Source organism: Somniosus microcephalus, chromosome 3 (genome assembly GCF_052327205.1).
Source record: "Somniosus microcephalus isolate GS21.2 chromosome 3, FLI_Smic_1.0, whole genome shotgun sequence".
Lineage (NCBI taxonomy): Eukaryota > Metazoa > Chordata > Chondrichthyes > Squaliformes > Somniosidae > Somniosus > Somniosus microcephalus.
In genome coordinates this window covers 163,871,260-163,892,735 of record NC_140989.1, presented here as the reverse complement: position 1 = coordinate 163,892,735, position 21,476 = coordinate 163,871,260, and the positions used below count along the sequence as shown (strand labels likewise).

Here is a 21,476-nt window from a genome sequence, read left to right as displayed (position 1 = left end):
CAGCAGTGAAACATAAAAGCCTGACAATCCGGATTTGTGAGCAGCTTGCCTTGAAAATATATATGAATATATAAAAGATAACTGTTTAGATGGTCTATTTGACGAGGACTCTAATCTATGGTTGATGTGTTTGGCATAAATGATTTCTAAGTTTGACTGCAGCTTAGCTTCTGTTAACCCAATTTTATCCCTTTTCTCCATGCAATCCCCCCCCCCCCCCCCAAAACCCTGGTGTCTTCCTGCAATGGGGAAAAAGTCTGAACATTTCCACCCACTCTCTCAATTTTAGTTTATATTGGAGAGATTTTCTTTCATTTTAAACTGTCTGCTGATGAGTTCCATCCACACTGTCCAAGGAAGTGCCTAGATTACAAGAGCTTCAGAAGTCACAACCTGGTGACTGGGAGGAAAAGGAGTCCGAACAAGAGGTGCACCCAGGTACCTGGCCCTCTTAGACTGGAGGATCACCAGGGAGGGTGGGAGCAGGAAGTCACTGATGTTTCAGTAAATACACTGCCTGCCCCCCCCCCCCCCCCCCCATCAGATGCCATTGCACTTGCAATAGACTCAACTTTGCATCCCAGGTCAAGCCTGGAAACCTATTGCTCACAAGATGTCAATACCATTCAAATTGGACGGATAAAGCCTGTTGCCAACAATTGATTTTGTTTGGCATCTGAGATCATCTGTTGGCTTTTTCCTGATTCAAACTAGATGCTGTTGTCTTAAAGAAACTTGTACCTACATTGCATCCCTGACCCACGACTGGGCCAAGTTTCTCTGCCCTCTTGTGACACATGAGTGTCTTGTCTTGGCTCCGGAACAGTTCTCAGTGGTGTACAGTGGCTGTGTGATGCAGGAAATGCATTTTAAGGGAAAAAAGAACCTAAACTTTGCACAACCGCAATGAACATTAAAGAATGCCTGCTAAACCTTTTGGGAGGAAGTGCTGGGGGTCTTTTGTATCCCATCGTCACAATGATTCATTTGTTGGGATTTATGTCATCACTGTGTTTGTTCACACTTTTTGTTGTTATTAGCGGCTTGCAAACACTTTGGAAGGTGCCTCAATTAGGTGTCCGCCGTGGCTCAGTGGGTAGCCTCTGCATCAGAAGGTTATGAGTTCAAGTCCCACTCCAGAGACTTGAGAATGTTCTGTTGGAACATTCTACAAAGCTGACGCAGGCAGTGGCGTCTCAACAATATGAGGGATCATCCAAATATCACAATACATCAACTGGGAGGTGAAAAACTTTTTGTTTTTAAAACGAAAACACATTTATAAAAAAAAAAAGCCTTGTGTGTGGACTTTAGCTCAAGATGATGGTGACAGTTTTCAGTAAAAATGTAAGCTTTGGATGGTGGGCTCATTTCTTTCCAGGGCATGTTTGTAAGTCACGGCATAGAAGGATGGTGTAACTGCGGAGGATTGTATGAGGCCATTGGGAGAATGGTTCATGTTTGAATTATTCAAAACCCAGCTAGTTGATGTAGGTGTTAGGGATTTCAAACAACAACAACTTGTATTTATATAGCATCCCAAAGTGCTTCACAGGCACATTTATAATACAAAATTTGGCACTGAGCCACATGAGATATTGGGGCAAGTGGAGGTAGGTTTTAAGGAGCGTTTTGAAGGAGGAAAGCGAGACGGAGAGGTTTAGGGAGGGAATTCCAGAGCTTAAGGCCTTGGTAGCTGAAGGCACGGCCACCAATGGTTGAGCAATTAAAATCGGGGATGCTCGAGGCCAGAATTCAAGAAGCGCAGATATCTCTGAGGGTTGTGGAGCTGGAGGAGATTAGAGATAGGGAGGGGTGAGGCCATGGAGGGATTTGAAGACCAGGATGAGTATTTAAAATCGAGGCATTGCTTAATCGATTTCATGACTTGGGGACCATGTGAACACAATTGAACTGGCCTGTGGGAAGCATCTAGAAGGGAATAACCTCTACCAATAATGCATTAACTTTCTCTATATCAGGATAAAACTGACACACTGGTAATTTTGGCTTTACAGCCAATTGAGTACTTTTTGAAGTGTAGTCCATGTTGTAATGTAGGAAATGGGGCAACCAATTTGCACACAAGGTCCCACAATTAGCAATGTCCTGACAATCTGTTTTAGTGATGTTGGTTGAGGCATAAATATTGGCCAAGGCACTGGGGAGAATTCCCCAAGTCATCTTCAAAATAGTGCCAGGGGATCTTTTATGTCCACCTAAGGGGGCAGATGGGATTTTGGTTTAACATCTCATCTGAAAGACGGCACCTCAGACAGTGCAGCACTCCCTCAGCACTGCAGCCTAGATTTTATGCTCGAGGCTCTAGAGTGGGACTTGAACCCACAACCTTCTGACTCCAAGGCGAGAGTGCTACCAACTGAACTATGACTGACACACTTGGATTAAGATCAGCTTCAAGTCCTCGCGGTCAAATAGCAATTTGGGTGCTCAAAATGAAAAAGGTGTGTGTCGCTGAGGACAAGCAGCACCGCAGTGAGTGAGACATTGATCTTGGGAGAAGGGATGGGCAAGAAAAATGCCACGAGTGGCAAAGGTGCTCCCACATTGTCAGGTCGGGAGTTCCAGGATTTTGACCCAGTGACGATGAAGGAACAATGATATATGTCCAAGTTGGGATGGTGTGTGACTTGGAGGTGATGGTGTTCTCATGCACCTGCTGCCCTCGTCCTTCTAGCTGGTGTTGGTTGCCGGTTTGGGAGGTGCTGTTGTAGGACCTGCTCCTGTTCTCGAAGCCACCCTTTCAGTTGAATGTAGATTATTTGAAAGCAGTGGCCTACCTGTCGACTGTCTGTTTTTCAGACTCCCCTGTTGGTTCGTCAGCATTTCGCAAGGAAAATCTGCTTATTTGGAAGGTGGGGACCAGAGCCTCGCAGAACCTGATGGTTTCAGTCTCGCCACTCAATCTATCAGATGTTACTTTCTCCCATTGTTTGTTGCGCATAAACGTGTGGCAGAAACATTTAAAATGAGTTGATGGATTCTGAATTCTAGTTACAGATGTCTTTGTTCCCAAAGAAGTTAGATGTAACAAGATGCTAAAATGCAAATTCTCAATGTTTTTAATTTCTTTTCCTTTAAAAGGAACTTTCTGGGGCATGTCTGGCTGTTGTATTATGTGGAAGGTGTTAATTTCTTCAATATTGCTTGTAGCTGTTTTTTCTATAGATCAGTTGGCTGCACTAACTAGTTTAATTTGACAACCCCAGTCACTGTACTTGTGGAATTGCCAATGTTTAGAAATAAAACGGTTGGCATGATGTATTTTACTTATTACTGAAGTTTGCACTCGGAATTAGTTTGTTTCGAAAATGCACCAAATCGGCTGTCAAAAATTGGAGTGTTCTGAGAGATACTTTACCCCAATAGAAATACTTCTGCTGTCAGAAACCCTCGAGTAATTTATAAATCACCACTGTTCATTGCAATAAGTGTCTTTTAAATGTTGGGTAAACCTGCAGCACAAGCCTGTGTCCCACGGCGCTCTTAGTAACTTTTTGTTTTCACCTGCTGTAGGTCTATATTCTGAATTATATTTTGTTGACGGTCTGTCTTTTGCTAGTTTTCTAGGTTGACGCACGTATGTGTAGCAGCTGTGTAACAGACGGTTTGATGGATGTGGCAGTATGCACTACATTGGCAACCGGGGCCCAATTCTCATTCGTCAGTTGTGTGACATCACAATGTCTTACCGCAGGCTCGCGATCTCCTGCGGTATGGACAGTACTAACCATACCTGTTGCTTCTCCATTTTAAAATTCTGACCCTGTATGGTCCCTCCCCTCCCTATCTCCAACCTCCTCCAGCCCTACAACCCTCTGAGATCTCTGTGTCCCTCCAATTCTGGCCTCTTGTCCATCCCCGATGTCCAGTGCCCCACCATTGGTGGCTGTGCCTTCAGCCATCTGGGCCCTAAGCTCTGGAATTCGTTCCCTAATCCTCTCCACCTCGCTTCCTCCTTTTGGTCACCTATCCTAATATCTCCTTTGGCTCGGTGTCAATTTTTGTCCGATTACACTCCTATGAAGCGCCTTGGGATGTTTTGCAATTTGTTGTTTTCTTGCTTTCGCTCTTTCTGTGTGACTGTTTCGGAGAGAGACATCCCAGCATTCGCAGTGGTAGCAAAAGCCCTATTAAAACTACAGGACCTACTGTGTTGATGGAGGGCTTTCCCATCTGCAGAGGATGCTGGGACAACTCCACTTCCATAGCTGCAAGATAATACTTGCTTTCCTCCGTTTCCCTTTCTCTCTTCCCTGGCTCTGGGATTTGCAACAACAAAAAGTATAGATTGTCACTGTTGGCCAGTGTGATCAACATTGCTAAAACAGCTGTCTACCTTTTTGTTTTTGGCATTGGGTAGTGGGTTAGGTATTAATTTCCTGACTGACTGTCAAGCACCCAGGATTTGTCTGCTGTTAACTGCTCTGCTTAGCTCTGAGGAAAGCACAGGCCATTGTCGCCTTGGCAACACTGCATTGTTAAATACCATGAGTATGTTCATTTACTATTTGTTTCCTGACCGTCTGTAGATTTAAAATACTTGGGTAAGAAAAATATACTGGTTCTATATTGTGTGAATTGCACCAATAAAGGATGTAGACATTGAAATGCTTTTTTTAACATGGCAGTTTTTTGCAAAAAAGGCACCAATATTGGGGTCGATATGGCTGCATAGGGATTGTATATATGTGCATGCTCCCTCGAGGGAGGTCTCCTTCAGGTGACTTGCAAATATTATGAATCGAGATCACAGTACAGGTGGAGTGAAGCAATATAGATGGTAATCAAAACGGACAATTTCAAATACTCAACTACCTCCCACTCTCAAAAAAAGTGAAGTTTGAAGGGGGCTAAGTGGAAATCTCTGACCCGCAGACCCCTCTCCTCCCCGTCCCCTAATCAGATGATGCAGAAAGACGGACACCCCTGCTCTCCAGTCTAGGAGGGAAAACATACGTGTAACCATCCCTCCTCTTCCCCCACCCAAAAAAAAGTCTGGCAAATAACATGACGAATTGACAGCCGTTAGTAATATTTAAAAAATAACACAGCACCATCCTTTCTCACGGAGGCGAGGGGGGGAGGGGAACCTCCTGATTTACTTTGCCGCTGTGCATGAGTTCCCTCGGTAATCACAGACTGGAAGTGTTTGCTCTTCCTTATTGCGCACACAGAACTGCAGTGAATCCGAGCAACTCCACACTGTGACCCTCCGTCCCATCCCAAGCAGCATCTGACCGCTGCAGTAGTGCCGGCCCATTCCTGTCACCACGGCAACGGTTACATCACGACTTAAAGCCAGCCTGATACCCTCCTTTTGTGTCCTGCAGACTGACGAACAAAGCCCCCAGATCCAATAGTGTTTTTTTTTTGTTTGGGAGCAGATTGGCGCAGGCTGCTTATTGGCTGAGATGTTTGTTTGAAAGCACCATGTGGAATGAGCAAGAGGGGAACTCTCCAGTCAACTGATGGCCATTGTTGAGTAAGATTTTATTTGTTTTTAAAAGTTAGTGTATGTTTTGAAGAGAAGTGAAGGCGAGGTTTCCGCAGAGACTGGAGTCTGAGGAGTGAGTATGCCAGCTTAATAGCTGTGGTGACGAGCTGTACTCGCTGAAGTGATACCAAACATAGAGGCCTCCCAGCGATCAACTAGGCTGAAGAGCTCAATAGTGAATGTATCTTATTGTTTCGCCCTTGCAGTCCTTTGATAGTTATGAGTATGTCTCAATAGACTGAATGAATCATAGAATCGTACAGCACAGAAGGAGGCCATTTGGCCCATCATGCCCGTTCCGGCTCTTTGAAAGAGCTATCCGATTACTCCAACTCCCCCCACCCACCCCCCCCCCCCTTTCCTCAGCCCTGCAAGTATTTATCCAATTCCCTCTTGGAAAGTTACCATTGAATCGGCTTCAACCACCCTTTCAGGCAGTGCATTCCAGATCTCGCTGCGTAAAAATAATTCTATTGATCTCTTCGCTGGCCCCCCCCTCCACCACCCCGGTTCTTTTGCCAATTATCTTAAATCTGTATCCTCTGAATACCAACCCTCCTGCCAGTTGATTCAGTTTCTCCTCCTTTTACTTTACCAGAATATATATCTTTTTCTCCAAACTTTTAACTTCCTAATAATGATTTATTACAGCTGGGGGGAGGGGGAAAAAACAGCCTATTCATCTGCCAAACCAGTTAACAATGCTTCTGCAATCCTTGGTACTGGCGATTTAAAAACAAACACCAGGGAGGCTTTCTAGCTGAGTGCACTGTCGAGAATAGGACAGGAGAGAGTGTGAGGGTCCTCGGATCAGCCTAGTGCAGTGCCGAGTAGGAGAGAGGGAGAAAGTGAGTGGTCCTCGGGATCAGCTGGCAAAAGTTGAAAAGCTGAGCACGGACCCCTGAATAATGGGAGAGAAAATGTAGAAGGGAGGCGGCAGTATTATGTCCGTGTATAATTGAGACACGGACTGCAGGAGTTGATTGTAACAAGTCTTTACTGAATGGAGACAACCTGGAAACTGAAACTACAGAAGCCTGCTAGGGCCTTTTTTACAGGGGTGGTCACTGCCGGTACTGCAGTCTGAGACCAGTTATTCCCTTAAAGGTACATACACAACAATTCCTCCCCTTTTAGATAAACAGTACATAACATTCATTTAACAACTAAATAATAACTAATTACAATTACGGTTGCTAGATACATTGGTTGAAGTTAAGCAATTATAAGTTCAGTCTTTGAGGAGGCTTCCTGATTCTGTCGGGATAACACCTCTTTGGGATATCAGGTTCTTCTGGCAAGGTTGAGTCGGGATCAATGTCGTTGTTTGGTTCGTCTGCTTCCAATATCACCGATTCTGCGGTAGATGCAATTTGTACTTCGGTTTCATCGTCTGGTGTATCAGATCGTGGTGTGGAGTTGACGTTTTCCAGTGACTCTAGAATCTGGTCAGCATGGCGTCTTACAATGCTCTCCCCAACGTCCATGGTATACATGAGAGGTCCTTGCCGTGTACAGATCGTTCCTGGCTGCCATTTCTCTGTGCGGTAGTCCTGGGCCAAAACTGGTTGACCTATCTTAAAATTCCTGGTCGGCCTTTCATTCATATTCTGAAACTGCCTGTTCTCCACATCTCTTCTGACGTTTGGCTTAACCAAATCCAAGCCGCATCGTAGTCTTCGATTGAAGAACATCATGGCTGGAGTTTGGTTGGTAACTGCATGTGTTGCATTCCGGTAGGTAAACAAGAAGTTATCCACCTTGTGTTGTAGGGGTATATCTTCATTACACATTGCCTTGATAGCCTTCTTGAATGTTTGAACAAACCTCTCGGCCAATCCATTAGTGGCTGGATGATTTGCGGCGGATGTGTAATGCTTAACACCATTGTTCTTTAAGAACCTCCGGAACTCTTCAGACACAAACTGTGGTCCATTGTCAGAGCAAATCTGTTCAGGCAGCCCATTCCTGGCGAATATGGTTCGTAAGACTGTGATCGTTTTTTCTGTGGTGGTTGAGGACATTTTTATTACCTCTGGCCACTTTGTGCATCCACCACAATTAAAAACATCGAGTCCATAAAGGGACCAGCAAAATCAATGTGCACCCTTTGCCATGGAGATGAGGGCCACTCCCATGGATGTAGAGGGGCTTGTGGTGGGGCGTTTTGGACCTTCTGGCATCCTGTACAGCTCTTGGTCATCTCTTCGATTTCTCTATCGATTCCCGGCCACCACACAAACGCTCTGGCTAAGTTCTTCATTTTTACCCCTCCCAGATGACCCTCGTGAAGCTCATTGAGCACTCTCTCCTTCAATTTGGGTGGAATTACTACTCTGGATCCACACATCAAGGTTCCTCTGCACACTGACAGCTGTTCTCTTCTCGGCGAGAATGCTGGCAGCAGTGGTTCGCCATGTGCTGGCCATCCCTTCACCGTTAAATCATAGACCCAGGAGAGTGTCGGGTCATTTCGTGTTTCCTTTTCTATGTTTGCATTCGTCACAGGGAGACATTCGACTATAGTCGAGTGGAATAACTCCACTGGATCCACTGCCAGTTCTTCTTCCACCGTCGGCAACGGTAGGCGCGACAATCCATCAGCATTCCCATGCTGTTTAGTTCCTTTGTACTCGATGTCATATTGGTGAGCCCCTAGGAAAAGGGACCACCTCTGTAGCCATTGTGCCGTCATTATCGGTACGCCCTTCTGAGGGTTGAAAATGGAGACAAGAGGTTGATGATCAGTTAATAGAGTAAATTTCTGACCGTGCAGGTAGTGATTGAACTTCTTCACCCCCCCCACACCAGGCTGAGGGCCTCTCTGTCAATCTGGGCGTAGTTACGCTCGGCTGAAGTTAACGAGCGTGACGCAAAAGCTATCGGCCTCTCTGAACCATCAAGGAATTTGTGACAGTACCGCCCCAATGCCGTAGGGAGACGCATCACACGCCAGTCTTATCAGTAGCGATGGGTTGTAGTGAGCCAATACTTCTCTTGAAGTGATTAGGTCCTTACTCTTCTGAGGCCCGCTTGCATTCGTCGCTCCATTTCCATGCTACTCCCGTTCGTAGCAGGGCGTTCAGTGGATGCAGAACTGTGGACAAATTCGGCAAAAACTTATGGTAGTAATTCACCAATCCGAGGAATGACCTCAGTTGCGACACATTTTCAGGCGCTGGAGCCTTAGCTACCGCTTCAATTTTGTCAGGGGACTTATGCAACCCCTCCATCAATCACGTGGCCACAATACGATATCTGTTTCTTAAAAAACTCACACTTGGGGCGATTGGCTCGTAGCCCATGTTCACGTAGTCTATAGAGCACCTGCTCTAGGTTGTTAAGGTGTTCACTGTCATCTTCACCTGTTACAAGGATGTTGTCCAAGTAACACTGAGTCCCCGGAATCCCTTGCAGGACTTGTTCCATCGCTCTTTGCCATATAGCCGGAGCTGATGCTACTCCGAATACCAGTCGATTATACTGGTAAAGACCTTTGAGTGTTTATCGTGAGATACTTCCTAGAGGATTCTTCAACCTCCATCTGCAAATATGCTTGTGCTAGGTCAATTTTTGTAAAACGCTTCCCTCCAGATAGTGAGGCGAAGATATCTTCTATCCTTGGAAGAGGATATTGTACTGTGTGAAGGACTGGGTTCACCGTCACCTTGACGTCCCCACAGATGCGAACCTTCCTTGGCTCCTCAAACTTATTGTTTAACGTTTTCTTCATGACAGGAACGATGGGTGTCGCCCACTCGCTCCAGTCTACCTTAGATAACACGCCTGCCTTCTCCAGATTCTCCAGCTCTGCCTCGACGGCTGGGCGAATTGCATATGGTACCGGTCTTGCTTTGAAAAACTTGGGAATTGCATTCTCCTCTATTTTTAAAGAGGCGGTTACGCCTTTAAGAGTGCCCAGTTCTTGTTGAAATACCTCTTTGGTGTCAGCTAAGATTGTTGACAATCATCCAGGAATGACGTCGTCATCCTTTTTACCAGCCACCGTCAGTGCCTGAATGGAGTGCCAGTCTAAACTTATCTTCCTGATCCATTCACGTCCCAATAACGGTGGTCCACCATCTTGCAGAATGTAGAGATACAATTTCTGTATTTTCTTGCCGTTGTATTCGACAGGCACCCTTATTTTTCCTCTGGGGTATACTTTTTGCCCTGTATACGTCCTCAAGACAATGGATGTCTCTCTCAAGGGTATGTGTGAGAATAGCCGCTCGTAGTCTCGTCGATTCATGACGGTTAGAGCTGATCCTGTATCCAATTCCATTTTGACTTGGGACCCTGCTATCATGAGGGTGACCCACATGGTTCGGTGATCCTCTTTTGCGATTACGTTGTGAAGTTTGAGACAGCTTAGTCTCTTCCCGAATTCACTATCGCTCATCTGGTCTTCGGAACTACTGTCCGTTATCTTTTGTACTTTCCTGTACGGTTCCTTAGTAGCCTTTTTGTTGTCGTTGGTCTTCTTCCCAGACCTGCAAACTCGTGCAATGTGTCCCATCTTTCCGCATTGCCTGCATATTTTGTCCTTGGACCAGCAGTCCTTCTGGTCATGGTTTGTTCTGCCGCAGCGATAACATTTTGCAAATCCCCGTGTCATTTCGTGGGTGCCGTATTCCTGTGGCTTTTGTTGTATTTCCGCAGCTCCCCTTGCTGCTGCTTCGTACGATACTGCCACGCTGAAAGCCTTATCTAGCGTCAGCTCTTTCTCTGAGAGTAACCTCTTCTGGGTTCCTTCACTCAGGAGTCCACAGACAAATTTGTCCCGTAGTGTATCTGCCAGTCCTGCTCCGAACTGGCAGTGCTTTGATAGCTTGTGTAGTTCCGTAAGGTAATCAGCATTGCTCCATTTTTATGCTGATTTCTCCTGTGGAATTTAAATCTTTCTGCTATCGGCAGCGGTGTAGGATTTAGGTGTTCCTGTAGGATAGCAACAATTTGTTAAAACTCTTCGCCTTCGGTTTGGCTGGAGTAATCAGGTCCCGCAATAGGCCGTACGTTCTTGCGCCCATTAAATTTAGCAATACCGATGCCTTTTTCTCATCGGCTATTTCGTTTGCCTCGCAATATACCTCGACTCTTTCCACATATGTGGTCCAGTCTTCTATTGCATTATCGAAGGCAGTGATATCGCCAGTCTTTGGCATCTTGAAAATCTAAGATGGCGCCTCCCGCGCTTTTCCTTCGTCCCCAATGGATCAAAATGGCGCCTCCCGTGCTTTTCCTTCTTCCCCGCCGAGTTAAGATGGCGCCTCCCGCCGCTGCTGCCAACGCTGCTCTCCGCGGTATTTTTATTTTTCTATCGCGCTTCGATATTTGCTCCGTTAATTGAAGAACCGTTCCCGTCGTGGAGCGGACCCTCTGGGACACTCCCTCCCTCTTCTTAGGTCCGAACGCTGCCCGGCTTCGAAGCACCGGCCGCGCCCTGTGCGCGCTCTCTCTCTCTCTCTCTCTCTCGGCCACCCGATCGAGCTCTAGCCTGCCGCAGCCCAGGAAGGATCAGTGCACTACCTGCCACCAGCCCGATTAGCTGGGAAACCACAGACTGGAGAACCAAGCCTGGCTCTCGACAGTCTCTCCTGCACTTTTCAATTCGATGATTTGGAGGGCGGTTGCCCACGATCGACGCCCGTTTCTCGAGTTTCTTTGGATTATTTAATTTTTTTTTTCTTCTGGCTTCGACCTTCAATAACGTCGTCTGAGGTGCTGCTGAGTTGCAGGTAAGTTCGTTTCTTACTCGTCGCCAGTATTATGTCCGTGTATAATTGAGACACGGACTGCAGGAGTTGATTATAACAAGTCTTTACTGAATGGAGATAACCTGGAAACTGAAACTACAGAAGCCTGCTAGGGCCTTTTATACAGGGGTGGTCACTGCCGGTACTGCAGTCTGAGACCAGTTATTCCCTTAAAGGTACATACACAACAGGCAGGAGTCCAGGTGCGGGGATGTGTGATCCAGTCTCCGGTGCATCTCCAGGGCTGTGCCTGGGATCCTGAGGAGAAAATAATCTGGTGTGCGCAAATTTTTTATTTCCCCCCCCCCTTAAGCTTGCAGTTGGGTTTTGGAATGTAGGAACTGTAGTAGGCATTTAGCCCCTTGAACCTGTTGATTTTGAGGAGTTTGAAGGAATTGTGTGGTTCTCTGTTTATGGTGCTTCTGTATTCAGATTGCCATTGAAGGCAACCTTTGCTGTATTTTGCATAATTGAGAAATCTATTGGTTATCATTGGGCAAGTCTCTTGCAGGTGGTATGCTGACAGAGTTGTTAATGGTTATCTTGTGGGTTTTTTAATTTTTAAAAGCACACTGCTTTACTAAAAATGTTATTTTAAAAATGAATGCCTCTCTGTTTGTTTGAAAGGCAGTGTCCATTTAAAGAAGCACACTCTTCAGAGAAAACAGAAAATAGACCATCTCGTCTGGTTTTGAATACCTCTTAATGTCTCTTTACTTCTTTTGTTCTATCGCAGCCCTGCCTTCGATCTATTTCATTTCCTTTCCAGTTTTGAAAAAGGGTTCACCCGAAACGTCGACTCTAATTTCTCTCCATGGATGTTGCCTGGCCTGCTGAGTTTTTCCAGCATTTTCCGTTGTTAAACAGAAAATAGTGTCAGCCGTGGCTCAGTGGGTAGCGCCCTCGCCTCTGAGTCAGAAGGTGGTGGGTTCAAGTCCCACTCCAGAGTGTTTAGTACAAACTCTAGGCTGACAGTGCAGTACTGAGGAAGTGCTGCACTGTTGGAGGTACCGTCTCTCAGATGAGATGGTAAACCGAGTTCCTGTCTGCTGTCTCAGGTGGATGTAAGACATCCCATAGCATGATTTCAAAGAAGAGCAGGAGAGTCCTGGGCCAAAATGTATCCCTCAACCATAATCACTGAAAAACAGATTATGTGGTCATTATCACATTGCTGGGACCTTGCTGTGCTCAAATTGGCTGCTGGGTTTCCCTACATTACAACAGTGACTACACTTCAAAAGTACTTCATTGGTTGTAAAGTGCTTTTAGGATGTCCTAAAGGCGCTGTATAAATGCAAGTTCTTAAAGATATGACTCTGACTCCCCAACTCTATGAACACAGGTAGAAAGCCTAGGAGGGGTGGGCAAACCTTGGCTTTGGTTCCGAGTGTTAGGAATTGTTATCTTGAGCTCAAAACCTGCAAATGTTGAACTTTCTAGATCACTTGCAGGCAAAATGAAAGGCCATTTTCTGCCATTCATGTAAGCAATAAATTCTCCCGATTATTCACCCAGATGAATTATCATCCAACAGAAAATACCTCTGTGCCAGCTCTTGAAGTCAATCTTCTCCTCCACCCTGGTTACTGCTGCCTTTTTGTATTCAGCTGGGACTGCACTGCAGTGTTGTGTTGGTGTCTGCATTGCAGGGCTATTCAGAGCTCCTCCACGCTGTGGTTGCACAATACTGACCTAAAGAGGAGTCTGAGGAGTGAGGCTGCTCATGCAGCCTTTTTCAGCTTTTAAAAAATGTCCTGTGATTTCAAATTTTATCTTCCTGCTAAAAATGTAATCTGCTTATAGGGTAGTGATTCACAAGGGATTTAGTAAATACTTTGCTATCAATTGGCAAGGGTACTGTGGGAAATCATGTGCATATTCTTAGTGTTGCATGGGCAGCAATAATGGGGGTTTCAGTTTTTTTAAATTTGTTCACGGGATATGGGCGTCACTGGCAAGGCCTGCATTAATTGCCCATCCTTAATTGCCCTTGAACAACTGAGTGACTTGCTTGGCCATTTCAGAGGGCGGTTAAGAGTCAACCACATTGCTGTGGTTCTGGAGTCACATATAGGCCAGACCGGGTAAGGACAGCAGATTTCCTTCCCTAAAGGACACGGGTGAACCATCCTGTGTGTGTGTTGATTTGCAGCCCTTGATGACCCAGCTGAATTCAGGAATACTGCAGATAGTCTGGTGTCCAGTGCTCCCTTTAGTGATTGGAGTGCCTACTTCTTAGAGAGGTTGACTCCTGCCCTGTATTTGTGCAGTAATAGGACTCGGGAGTGTAACAGTGAATCTCCTGGATCTCCGTGCCATACTCTGGTGTACTTCTTAAATCACAAAAGTGGACCATGTTAACAGGGTAGATGCAGAGAGGATGTTTCCCCTCGTGGGGGAATCTAGAACTAGGGGGCATAATTTCAGAATAAGGGGAAACCCTTTTAAATTGGAAATGAGGAGGAATTTCTTCTCTGAGGGTCGTGAATCTTTGGAATTCTCTTCCCGAGAGAGCTGTGGAATTCTCTTCCCGAGAGAGCTGTGGAGGCTGGATCATTGGATATATTTAAGGTGGAGATAGACAGATTTTTGAATGGTAAGGGAGTCGAGGGTTATGGGGAGCGGGCAGGGAAGTGGAGTTGAGGCCAAGATCAGATCAGCCATGATCTTATTGAATGGCGGAGCAGGCTCGAGGGGCCCAATGACCTACTCCTGCTCCTACGTCTTATGTTCTTATGTTAACACTGGGTGAAGTGGAGTTGGTTCTAATGGTAAGCGTCTTTATTTCACAGTAGCTGAAATACGCAGAACAATGAGATTGAGGAGAGGCTCAACACAATCGGTACAATTTCTGTCAATGAACTGTTCCAAAAATCAGGAACGCACGTAGGTCACCTAACTCAATTTACAAGCACGCTCTCTTTCTGCACCCTGTCCTGCCTCCCAGGAAAGAAGTTCAGTCCCTTGGTTGACTCTTGGGGAGCAATTTTAACCTAACCCGCCGTTGGGATATTGATGGTATCTGGTGCAGCGCTAGTTTTACACCCCGCTGTCCATTGAAGTCGATGAGCGGGGTGTAAAACCAGTATTCCATGCGATCCCGTGGGTTTCCTGCCTGGTGACTTAAGTTTAAAATGACCGCCACAGTGTCTACGTTCTGATTTTTTAAAAACCTCTCTCGCACCTCCGCCCCCACCACAAGCGATCAATAAGTGTTTCCAATGTCAAGGTGTGATGTGTCTCTCCTAATACCCACACGTGGCTCTAACCTATTGTCCATTGTTGAGTCTCTGAGCGAAACAACTTCCTGTCTTGCACTGTAATTACCATTTGTCTGCCTTCAGACCCGCAATGCACCACCGGGCCTTTAACCCCTATGTCTTAACATAGCTCCTGTCCAAACCTTTTTCATGAAAAATGACAAAAGAATTCCAAATCATGACGGTCCCCATCTCCTATCACAAGTGGAATAAACGGTCCCCCATCGCCGTTTGTACCTAAGGTTTCTATTTCAGACTCTTCTCAATTCTGCCGATGAACATTTTTGTGTACAAACATGGTGGTTGATGCATAACAGCAGTGCTTCGATGCTCTTTGACATACTTGGAATTAAAGGGCACCTTTTACATCGAGGCATCTAAAAGCATTTACATCATTACTTTTTGAAATGCGATGTTTAAAAAAAGGAAAGAAAGAACTTGCCGTTGTATAGTGCCTTTCATGGCCACAGGATGCCCCAAAGTGCTTCACAACCAATGAAGTACTTTTGAAGTGTAGCCCATGTTGTAATGTAATGTAGTCAACGTGGAAGCCAATTTGTGCACAGCAAGGACCCACAAACAGCAACATGATGGCCAGATAATCTGTTTTAGTAATGCTGGTTGAGGGATAAATACTGGCCAGGGCACCAGGGAGAACTCCCCTGCTCTTCTTCAAATAGTGCTATGGGATCTTTTACATCCACCTGAAAGGGTAGACGGTTTAACATGTGCGTGCACGTGTCCCTACTGACCAAGTTGAATCTGTTTGCAGATGGTGTCGGCTGGGGGGAGTAATGTTGGGCAGGATACCCGGGAAATTTCCCTGCTCCTCTTCGGATAGTGCCCTGGGGGTCTGTGAACGTCTCCCTGAACTGTTAGAATGGGCATAACGGGTAACCGCTTGTCCCACAGATTGATGAGTCATCAGTACAGAGGCCACATTAGTTGAGACTTACAATTGTAAACCCTTGTTTGTAAATAGAGCTGGAGTTATTTTCACTTCAAAATAGATCTCATTTTTAAACCAGAGTGAGCAAGCGAGATTACGCAGTTTTATTTATTGGAAACCAAGGTCAAGAGCCACAATCCAAGGCACCATCCAATGTGAAAAGAGCAAGCGGGCATACCATACATTGAGAAATAGTGTTTGGGGGACACTAAGTTTGGATTTAGAAACTTGAAGATGGTAGGCAAAATTAGATACTGGAGGCAAAATTAGATACTGGAGAAGACCAGGAGTGGCACAGTTTGGAGATCCTGGGGAAGAATGAGTTGAAATAGGAGACTGAATATTGATTTCAACATGGGAAAGATGTAGGGAAGGGCAAGAGCATTTAGGACAGTGTGACTGCAGCTTAAGAGAAACAAGAGTCCTGAGGAACAGCCAACATAATCATATTGGTTAAAATAGAGGTGGGGGAGCAAGAGGTTGCAACAGAAAGGCTTGTAAGAAGAATGAACTTACATTTATATAGCTCCTTTCATGACTTCAGGACATCTCAAAATATTTTACAGCCAATTAAGTACTTTTGAAGTGTAGTCACTGTTGTAATGTAGGAAATGCGACAGCCAATTTGCTCACAGCAAGGTCCCACAAACAGCAATGAGATAAATGACCAGATATTCTGTTTTTTAGGTGTTGGTTGAAGGATAAATGTTGGCCAGAACACCAGGGATAACTCCCCTGCTCCTCTTCGAATAGTACATCCACCTGAGGGGGCAGACGGGGCCTCGGTTTAACCTCTCGTCGAAAGACGGCACTTCTGACAGTGCAGCACTCCTTCAGTACTGCGTTAGAGTGTCAGCCTAGTTTATGTGCTGAAGTCTCTGAAATGGGATTTGATCAACGAAAGCCTTTTAAGCTGTTGAACTGATGACCATGAAATTTGGTGAATGCCAGGAGAAGGAAAGGCGGGTTGGAGTCAGGGATTGAGGCAAGCACACAGGGCACGGACTAAACTTGGAGGCTGGGATATTGAGAATGATTAGAGGGTTAATGTCATTGATGGGTCACAGTGATGAAACAAAATGAAGAAAAGTAGGGAGGTTCTTCATCAAGGATTGTTGGGATTAGTGCTGGAGGATAAAAGGGGGAAGGAAAGAGCTGCACCATGGGATTGGAAGAGGTGTAGCAAGGAGGCCTTGCAAAAGTTGTTCGATGGCTTTGGCAAGGAACCAGGAGTTTCTTTCCATAAAGTCGTGTTTGGCCACTTTAATAGCAGACTTAAAAAAACAACTTAAACTAGGAGCAGAGGAACAGTCAGCTCAGGATGTTTCACACCACTCAAGATACCAGGCCAATGGGCAGACTTCTTCAGAGGCAGCAGATCTGTGAGGTTACTGGCACAGTGCAAAGGTTCAGATGGGCAGTGAGGTAAAGGCTTGGATTAGCTGAATGTATGGGTAGGATGATCAGCTGTTTGAAGTTGAAGCTTTTTTTTCAGGAAGACAAAAGATTGCATTAGTCTCGAACTAATCAGAAATGAGGAGAAACCAGTGCTGATGGTGAATGTTGAATCTGCCAAGAATGATGAGTTCACCAGAAGGGACTACGGAAATGATTTTTACAACATTTCTTCTCAGGATGTGGGCGACGCTGGTAAGGCCAGCATTTATTGCCCATTCCTGGTTGCCCTTGAGAAGGTGGTGGTGGGCCTTGAACTGCTGCAGCCTGTGAGGTGAAAGTGCTCCCACAGTGCTGATAGGTAGGGAGTTCCAGGATTTTGACCCAGCGACGATGTAGGAACGATGATGCATGTCCAAATTGGGATGGTGTGTGACTTTGAGAGGAACCTGGAGGTGCTGGTGTTCCCATGTGCGCCTGCTTTCCTTGTCCTTCTAGGTGGTGGTCGCGGTTTTGGGAGGTGCTTGGCAAGTTGCTGAAGTGCATTCTGCAGATAGTACGCACTGCAGCCACAGTGTGCCAGTGGTGGAGGAAGTGGATGTTTAATATTGGGAAATAATGTTCAGAGTGTTGGGTTTGGATTGACTAATTCCATAGTTATCTTCAGAAATTACCTTGGTTAGACCACACTTGAAGTGCTGTGCATAGTTCTTTATCCTTTTTGTGATATGGAGACAAGAAGCACTGAAGGTGCAAAAAAGATTTTCAAGGATGATGTGAAAAAGATTTACAAGGATGATGTGAAAAAGATTTACAAGGATGACACCAGAACTGGAGTTTCTAACTGTCAGGAAAGACTGAACCGGTTGGGGCTCTTTCTTTCTCCAGAAAAGAGAAGGCTGAGAGGTGACCTGATAGAGGTCTTTAAATTATGAAGGGGTTTGATGGGGTAAACGTAGAAACGATCTTTCCACTTGTAGGGGAGACCAAAACTAGAGGCCATAAATATAAGATAGTCACTAATAAATCCAGTAAGGAATTCAGGAAAAACCCAGAGAGTGGTGAAAATGTGGAATTTGCTATTACATGGAGTGGTTGAGGTGAATAGCATAGATGCATTAAAGGGGAAGGTAGATAGGTACATGAGGGAGAAAGGAATAGAAGGAGATGTTGATAGGGTGAGATGAGGTAGGGTGGGAGGAAGCTCATGTGGAGCATAAACACTGGCTTAGACCAGTTGGGCCGAAAGGCCTGTTCCTGTGCTGTAAAAATCTATGTAACTTGTCTGCGCAATGGATCACTACAAGTGAATTCAGCCTTATCTTAACGGGCTGAGACAGTACAGCCTTCCTTGCAAAATATGGTTTACATCCCTGTAATCCCTACAAATGATGGCTCCAAGTTTATCCAGTGAATAGCTGACTTAAGCAGATCAGGACGATCCCAGGTTCAATCCGTAGTGCGCATTGAGTTCACTGTTTTCTGGCAATTCAGTGGTAGAGCTACAATTGGCCTCAACATTCTGGGCGGGGTGAAAATCTTCCAAGTTTCCTGATCGCATCCAGTGACTTTTACTGCAAACTGGCAGGATCAAGGCTTGACTTGTGACGACCTTGACAATCTGGCCTCTCACCATGAAAGCCCACAGACATGAGGTATCGGTGATCCCTTGACTGGAGTATATGAAATTGGGAGTGGATGTGAGGCCCGCTGTGGTTCAATGGACTGCCGCTGATGTGATGAGCCAGAAGTCACTTGTACTGATCCATTGCTCAGACAAGTTACGTAGAATATTACAGCACAGAAACAGGCCATTCGGCCCAACAGGTCGAGGCACACGTAAATAATGGGGACGGGGGTGAAGTAGAGGGGGCAACGGTACCTGAGTAGGGAGTTGAAGCCTTTGAGAGCAGGGGTGGGGGGAAAGTTCTTTTTATAAAAATTTTTTTTAAAAACCTCGTAGAATGCTGGAATGTATAAGAGAATAGAAGTCCCCAGAGTTTATTCTAAGATTGTTTCATGCACTGGCCAGCTCGTACTGTCTCTCCCACAGAAAAAGTTATATTTGAATGGGTACAGAGCACGCTGCAGGGCTGATCCCAAGTGTAGAAACATAGGAGCAGGAGTAGGCCATTCGGCCCCTCGAGCCTGCTCCGCCATTCAATGAGATCATGGCTGATCATCCAAATTCAGTACCCTGTCCCTGCCTTCTCCCCATATCCCTTTAGCCTTAAGAAATATATCTAACTCCTTCTTGAATATATTTAATGAACTGGCCTCCACCGCCCTCTGTGGCAGAGAATTCCACAGGTTCACCACTCTCTGGGTGAAGAAATTCCTCCTCATTTCAGTCTTAAATGGCTTACCCCTTATCCTTAGACTATGACCCCTGGTTCTGGACTCCCCGGCCATCAGAAACATCCTTCCTGCATCTAGTCTGTCCAGGCCTGACAGAATTTTATAGGTTTCGATGAGATCCTCCCTCAATCTTCTAAACTCCAGTGAGTATAAGCCCAATCGACACAATCTTTCCTCGTACGTCTTTCCTGCCATCCCAGGTATCAGCCTGGTGAATCTTCGCTGAACTCCTTCCATGGCAAGAACGTCCTTCCTCAGATAAGGCGACCAAAACTGCACACACTACTCAAGGTGCGGTCTCACCAAGGCCCTGTACAGCTGCAGCAAGACATCCTTGTTCCTGTACTCAAACCCTCTCGCTACGAAGGCCAACATACCATTTGCCTTCTTAACCACCTGCTGCACCTGCATGCTTACCTTCAGCGACTGGTGCACAAGAACACCCAGGTCTCTTTGCACTTCCCCTTCTCCCAATCTATTGCCATTCAAATAATAGTCTGCCTTCCTGTTTTTGCCACCAAAGTGGATAACCTCACATTTATCCACATTATAGTGCATTTGCCATGTTTCTGCCCAATCGCCCAACCTGTCCAAATCTTACTGGAGTTTCACGACATCCTCCTCACAGCATACTCTCCCACCCAGCTTTGTGTTGTCTGCATATTTGGAGATATTATATCCAATTCCCTCGTCCAGATCATTAATATATATTGTGAACAGCTGGGGTCTTGGGACCGATCCTTGCGGTACCCCACTAGTCACTGCCTGCCACTCGGAAAACGACCCGTTTATTCCAACTCTTTGCTTTCTATCCGCCAACCAGTTCTCTATCCAAGTCAATACCTTGCCCCCAATCCCATGTGCCTTAATTTTGCACGCTAATCTCTTATGCGGGACCTTATCGAAAGCCTTCTGAAAGTCCAAATACACCACATCCACTGGTTCTCCCTTTTGTAAATCCATGTTGACTTTGTCCGATTCTGTCACTGTTTTCCAAGTGCTCTGCCATTACATCTTTTATAATGGACTCTAGCATTTTCCCCACTACCGATGTCAGGCTTACCGGTCTATAATTCCCCGCTTTTTCTCTACCACCTTTTTTGAATAGTGGGGTAACATTAGCTACCCTCCAATCCATGGGTACTGTTCCAGAGTCTATCGAGTTCTGGAAGATGACCAGCAATGCATCTACTATTTCTAGGGCCACTTCCTTAAGTACCCTAGGATGTAGATTATCAGGCCCTGGGGATTTATCGGCCTTCAGTCCCATCAATTTTCCTAACACCATTTCCCTACAAATACTGATTTCTTTCAGTTCCACCCTTTCATCAGACCCTATGTTCCCCAGCATCTCTGGGAGGTTATTTGTGTCCTCTGTGAAGACAGAACCAAAATATGTATTTAGTTGGTCTGCCATTTCTTTGTTCCCCATTATAAATTCCCCTGATTCTGACTGCAAGGGACCTATGCTTGACTTCACCAATCTTTTTCTCTTCACATATCTATAAAAGCTTTTACAGTCAGTTTTTATGTTCCCTGAAAGCTTACTCTCACATTCTATTTTCCCCTTCTTAATTAATCCCTTTGTCCTCCTTTGTTGAATCCTAAACTGCTCCCAATCCTCAGGATTATTACTTTTTCTGGCCAATTTATATGTCCTCTCCTTGGATCTTACAGCACAGAAGGAGCCATTCGGCCCATTGTACCTCTCTTTGAAAGAGCTATCCAATTAGGCCCATAGCCTGCTAACTTTTTTCCTTTTTCAAGTTATCCAATTCCTTTCTGAAAGTTGTGTTTGATCAGTCTTCACCACCCTTTGAGGCAGTGCATTCCAGATCACAACAACGCGATGCGTTTTGGAAAAAAAAAAAAATCTTCTCTCCCCTCTAGTTCTTTCGGCAATTATCTTTAAAAATGGACTGGCCACATGCCACAAATACTCCAGTTGTATTAGAATGGGTACAAAGAGAGCCACAAGCTGATCTTGAGTGTTTAAAGGAAAGAAAGACTTGCAGTTGTATAGCACCTTTCACGACCACTGGATGTCCCAAAGCGCTTTACAGCTGAAGAAGTACTTTTTAAAGTGTAGTCACTGTTGTAATGTAGGAAACACGGCAGCTAATTTGTGAACAGCAAGCTCCCACAAACAGCAATGTGATAGTGACCAGGTAATCTGCTTTAGTTATGTTGATTGAGGGATAAATATTGGCCAGGATACCAGTAATAACTCCCCTGCT

General features: G+C 45.5%; 1 protein-coding gene across 3 annotated transcripts in view; it reads left to right on the top strand.

Annotated features, from left to right (window-relative positions):
- Positions 1-21,476, top strand: part of LOC147121518 (pleckstrin homology domain-containing family G member 1-like) — a 276,360-nt gene that overhangs the window by 158,636 nt on the left and 96,248 nt on the right. The gene's annotated exons all lie outside the window — the stretch shown is intronic.